Raw genomic sequence first — 6,734 nt, 5'->3', positions numbered from 1 at the left:
ACCATGCTAAGTATATTTTAAAATGTAATTTATTCTTGTGATGGCATGAATTTTCAGCATCATTACTCCATTCTTCAGTGTCACATGATCCTTCAGAAATCATTCTAACATGCTGATTTGCTGCTCAAGAAACATTCCTCATTGTTAATGTTGAAAACAGTTGAGCTGTTTCATATTTTTGTGGAAAATGACATGCAGTTTTTCCATGGTTATTTGATGAATAGACATTTTAAAAGAGCAGCAGTTATGTAAAATAGAAATCTTTTGTAACATTATATGTCAGTATGCTTGCAGAATAAAAGGATTAATTCCCTCATAAAATAGTGACTCCAAACTGTTGAATGGTATTGTAATTTAAAAAAATACACAAAAATTGCATCTGAACTTGACTGCCAGTGATCACAGTGCATTTTCATTGTATGTGACCCTGGAGCACAAAACCAGTCTTAAGTCGCTGGGGGATATTTGTAGCAATAGCCAAAAATACATTGTATGGGTCAAAATTATTGATTTTTCTTTTATGCCAAAAATCAGTAGGATATTAAGTAAAGATCATGTTCCATGAAGATGTTTTGTAAATTACCTACTGTAAATATATTAAAACTTACTTTTTGATTAGTGATATGCATTGCTAAGAACTTAATTTGGACAACTTTAAAGGCTTTTTTCTCAATATGTTGATTTTTTTTGCACCCTCAGATTCCAGATTTTCAAATAGTTGTATCTCAGCCAAATATTGTATAAATCTCAATTTCGAAAAATGTACCCTTATGACTGGTTTTGTGGTCCAGGGTCACATATTTCAAAGAGCAACTTGGTCATTTTGATAACTTGTTTTGTGTTGCAAGATTTAAAAAAAAGGCATATAATGAAATAATGTAGATTTGGGAGGGGGCGGTGAAGGTTACCCTTGCTCTGTCTTTGTTCCCCTCACCCCATCCCTGGACTCCCTCTGCTTTTTCCTGTGCCCAAAACAATGTCATTCCAGAGTCTCCTGCATGTGGAATAGTCATCAGAAAAATGGTACTGCAGATGAGATTTACTGCACAGTTTAAAACTGCCACTTTTCACATAAATGAAATTAATATTAAACATTTAATTTTAATTAGCATAGAAACGTATTACTTCAGACATGTGTACGCTGTTTATTATATAGACTTTTTACATGTTTATCTGGAATGCTAAACATAATTAATCAGTCGTTGTATTCTGCTGTAAAATATTTTTTTGTATAAAGGCCCCTAACTGCATAACTGTTGGGACTGCTGTTCAAAGTAAATGATTTCCTACATAGCTGTACTAGTTTCATGTATCTCATATCGCTTTGCTGTCTCTGTTTTCTAACATTAAAAAAATAAGTCCAACTCAGATTAATATTTCATGTCCATTTATTTATTTATTTATTTGGGAATAGCTATATAACAAGAAGGATAATATATGTCCCCTTTGATATGTCAGGTCTCTTAATAATGAAGGAACAATATTAATTTAATTTCCTGTTTCAGTTCTCTAAGAACATAATTTCCTTTGGGGTGAAGTCTGCCTCATTATTAATTTGTGCATAGCACAAATCTGGCCCTCTAATAAACCCCTTTGCTCTTAATGGTGAATAGAAATGTAAAAACATCTAAACATCTAAGTTTTGTACAAATTATAAAACCACAACTAGCACTAGCTTGATGTATCTAATTTGTCTGTGCCAGATCATCATGTTGTATAAGTGTGAGCAAATTGCATTCAATGCCTAACCCACTATGAGCATCTCACTGTACTGTATGTAGGTCAGTGAGTCAGTGCAAACTTTCCACAGAGAGTGGCTGCTATCAGTTCAGATCTGTGGGAAACAGGACAGTCATTGCTCAGTCAGCTGAGAGGAGGAGACCAAGAGGTGTGAGAGCTGCAAAAAGTGCTCTTATGCACCACATTTGGATCAGTGACCTTCTGATGTGTTTCTGTCTGATTTGCCTTGCTATATCACCTCAACAGAGTTAAGAGGAAGTGTGGCAGAAACATACGCCCATGCAGGAAATATCCCTTAACATCCTCTTGGATTCTTCCACTGTGGTTTGGTGTCCAAAAATAAGAGCTATTGAGCCAGAGGCTGACGTGCAAACAAAGATCCACAGTACACGTCATGTTTCATGTAAAGAGATATACAGTAATCACAGACGTATTTGGACATTTTAGGCACAAATAAAAATGTATGAAAGGATTCCAAAATATCAAACCAAGTGGCATTTATCTTAAGTAAACCCTTGTTAAAAAGAAGAACACAGTTATGGAAATAATATACCTTAAAGGAATATACACAAACTAAATGTAATGTTTTCGGACACTTAATTGTGTATTAAGTGAAATTAACTGAAAAGGTATTATAGTTAAAATTTATATTCAATGCAAATAGCTTAAGTTCAGGGTGCTTTTTGCCTGAATTTAGCAGGACTTGCGTACATTATATGTAATTTCAGAATTACTTCTATTGTCTTTGAAATATGGTTAAAGTGTACTGCTGAATATACAAGCATTTTTGGTAAACTAAAATATACTTTAATGTAATTTCTATTGAAACTTGTATGTCATATTTAAATATATTTGTAATATTCGTGTTAAGAAACATTTAAGTACACTTAAGATGCCTTTTGTTTCATTAATATTATATTATCTGCAAAATATACTTTTAAGATGTGAAGTACCCTACAAGTGCACATTCAGTGCCATTAAGCACGCTTATTTTTCATAAGGGAAGAGAGCACAAACACACTTTTCAAGCAAAACAAGTCTTTTAGTTTTCAAATGTTAAATATTTGATATATTTTAGATGCATGTATTTTAGCTGTTCAAAATTAGGACAAACTTTGTGGTTAATGTTGAACTAGACCTTAATGTTCAAATGTGTGAACAGCAGGTTTGACTAATGTTTCATGTTGTGTTATAAAGGAACATTTGTTCAACATAGAAGTCCTTCAAAGCCCTTGTATGGTGTGTTTATTGTAACATAATCACTATTGTTGTGGATGGCTAGGACCACATGGAAAGTACAAAACTGGCAGCAGCATTTGCACAGTAACAACTGTTTTGCTTATTTTGTCAGCTAGTGAAGTCTCTAGTGCCCGTGAGATAAATGTGCTGCTGAAATGAGAAATTACTCATCATGGTGAACACAAAGAAGCTCTGTAATGCAGACTCTGGTGGTTTCACTTCGAGGGAGGGGCTACACGAGGCTGTGTCTGTCAGCAGCTCTGTCCGATTGGCTGGGCTCCAGAGGGGTGTGCGTGTCAAGGATGTGGGCGCTGGAGGAGTCTGCATCTGCTCAGAGCGCTGCCAGGTCGCATACTGACGCAGTACTGCAGCATGGCATTAAAACGCCGGGCACTGCACCTTTTCCTCGTATTCTTCAAATGAAAGAGAGGAGATACTAAATGTTTCTAAAGTTTTCCATGCGCACATCTGCTGTTTGGAGAGAGAGTGACCGAGCGTTCAGCCACACAAGGGTTTGTGTGCTGTTGCCATGCTACGTGGCTTCAGGCATCTGCAAAGTCAGCCTCGCATCACCAGCCGCCGCCAGCTCATGCCCACCCCGCTATCCTCTCTCAGCAACACAATCTCAGCACACAAAAGACTCTGTTTGGATCAGACAGAACATTATACACAGCAGGGCCACAGTCATTGCTTTGAGTTGCTGTGCTTACTTAATATATTTGTCTTTCTGAGTGCTTATTGAGGCTTTTATTAAAGAAATAGTTCACTCAAAAATGAAAATTAAATTTGCTGAAAATGTATCCCCATCAGGCAATGTAGATGAGTTTGTTTCTTTATCAGAACAGATTAGGAGTAATTTAGCATTACATCACTTGCTCACCAATGGATCCTCTGCAGTGAATGGGTGCCGTCAGAATGAGAGTCCAAACAGCTGATAAAAACATCACAATCATCCGAACAACTCCAGTCAATCAGTTACCTTCTTGTGAAGCAAAAAGCTGCATGTTTGTAGAAACAAATCCATCATTAATGGGTTTTAACCTGAAACCGCCATTTCTGGCCAAAATATGAGTCCATTATCCATAAAATAAAATCAATTCCCTGTTGTCCTCTTACAACAAAACCCACCAGCATACTTGTTTTGGACTATTTTTCAGTAGTTGTAAACAGTGCTTGATCCGTGCATATTCAGCAACCATTCACTGCAGAGGATCCATTGGTGAACAAGTGATGTGATGCCACATTTTTTTCAAATCTGTTCTGATGAAGAAACAAACTCATCTACATCTTGGATAGCCAGAGGGTGAGTACATTTTAAGCAAATTTTTATTTTGGGTGAACTGTCCATTTAATAAAAGCCTTAATAAGCACACTGAGAAAATATTTTATTTTTATTTGTTTGTGATGTGAACCCCCATTAAAACACATGTTGGTGCAAGAACCATTTCTGATAAGATGTTTTGACCAATATCCGATTGCTTTCTACAGATTATGTGTCTGAAAGTTCTCTTGTGTCTGCTTTGCTGTGATCAGCTTTCATTGTGCTAACGCTGCAGACCTTGGTTTATTTTAGCACATTGGAGATTGGAGTATCGTCTCCATGGCAACTGCTCTGGCTTCACACTGTTAACAAAGATAGCTTGCACTTAGAAATGCAGATAGATTCCCACTTATTCAGAATCCAACGTTATGGGTGTAGCTTTAACCTCAGAATTTTTTGAAGGATTAAGGTGAAATTCTGTGTGGTAGGCATGCAGTGATTTACACTTAATCTCTTTAGGCAAACATCAGCCTAGACAAATGCCACAACTGTCTTCCATTATGCATTAGGATCAAAAAGGGAGATGGCTTTGCTAAATGGCCGTTTCCTTTTACATTTGTGCAAAGTAGATGGCCATTCTCAGCTCGTTAACCATCCCAGATAAGTAATGGGGGCTAAATTGTAGTTGACTGGAAGCTGAGGATTTCATCTCTCTTTCTTTCTCTCTCTAGTTGTGTCCCATATGACGTACTATATACAGTGGGTACGGAAAGTATTCAGACCCCCTTAAATTTTTCACTCTTTGTTATATTGCAGCCATTTGCTAAAATCATTTGTTAATTTTTTTTCCTCATTAATGTACACACAGCACCCCATATTGACAGAAAAACACAGAATTGTTGACATTTTTGCAGATTTATTAAAAAATAAAAACTGAAATATCACATGGTCCTAAGTATTCAGACCCTTTGCTGTGACACTCATATATTTAACTCAGGTGCTGTCCATTTCTTCTGATCATCCTTGAGATGGTTAGCAAATGGCTGCAATATAACAAAGAGTGAAAAATTTAAGGGGGTCTGAATACTTTCCGTACCCACTGTATACTGTGCACTTTTGCACATTTGCTATGGACTGTGTTCTCAACTCTCTAGTGTATATGTTTCATAAGATTATTTTGTCATCCAGCATCGAAACCTGATAGCCTTCTGATACTCAAAGCTGCTGCTGTTGAATGCATGAGTTCAACATTACGCAATTTTATTTATTCAGTTAGTTAGTTAGTCAGTTAAGCGCATTATCCAGGTATTTGAAGTGCACTTTTTCTTTTTGGAATTTTTAGTGTGAACGCAATATTTTTTTATAGGAATATTTGTTTTCACCCATAATACCGGTATACCAAACCACTAATATGTTTCAGTAATATTAATACAAATAACAAAAATCATTATGCAATAAAACATAAATATTCAGAATGACATTAATTATCTTTAATAATATTTTATTGTAAGTATGTTTACAACAGTGAATATGGTGATCAAAGCGATCATTAGTTTCTAAAGGGTGTGCAGTTCATTACGTAATAAAGCTGTACTGTACATACTCTCCAAATAATTTATTTTTCAGCTAAAATATATTTATTTTTCTCACTGACACAGTCACTCTTTTTCTGCAAAACTTTCTCATAATTATACACCAGAATCCACTACTTTACATTTTAGAGATGTACTGTCATATATTTTTTACCTGTTTATACTTTAAACTGCTCCAAAGATGAATAAGCATAAATAACTATACATATTGTATGTTGTTTTGGAAATTCCCCTTCAAACACTCTTATATTCACCTCCTAACAATATGCCTGATAAATATCTAATCTGACATGCAAATAAAACTGGTGGCTCATGGTCTGATCCAGTTACTCTACACAAAATGCATTTGTTTCATTAAATAATCTTATATTAGCATTTGACCTTTTATATGAAAATTGTTTTTATTGAAATACCTATAGATGATTTTTCCAAAAAGCTCTAATGTGCTTGTGTATTTACACTAAGGCGTTTTGCATAGTTCCTGTAGGGCTGGACGATATGGCCAAAATTGATATCACGATATATTTCTTAATTTCGGTCGATACGATATAATTCCGATATCGATATGACCACTATTTATCTGAAATAGAAATCTTTTGTAACATTATAAATGCCTTTAACATCACTTTTGATAAATTTTAAGCATCCTTGCTAAATAAAAGTATTAATTTCTTTCCCAAAAAAATAATACAAATTATACTGAATGGAATAGTGTATAATGTTACAAAAGCTTTTTATTTCAGATAAATGCTGATCTTTGGATCTTTCTATTCATCAAAGAATCCTGGAAAAAAAATGTACTCAACTGTTTTAAATATTGATAATCAGCAAATCAGCATATTAGAATGATTTCTGAAGGATCATGTGACACTGAAGACTGGAGTAATGATGCTGAAAATTTA

This window comes from Sinocyclocheilus anshuiensis, unplaced genomic scaffold (assembly GCF_001515605.1).
Source record: "Sinocyclocheilus anshuiensis isolate Anshui unplaced genomic scaffold, SAMN03320099.WGS_v1.1 scaffold58, whole genome shotgun sequence".
Lineage (NCBI taxonomy): Eukaryota > Metazoa > Chordata > Actinopteri > Cypriniformes > Cyprinidae > Sinocyclocheilus > Sinocyclocheilus anshuiensis.
Note: the sequence above shows the minus strand (reverse complement) of the source record.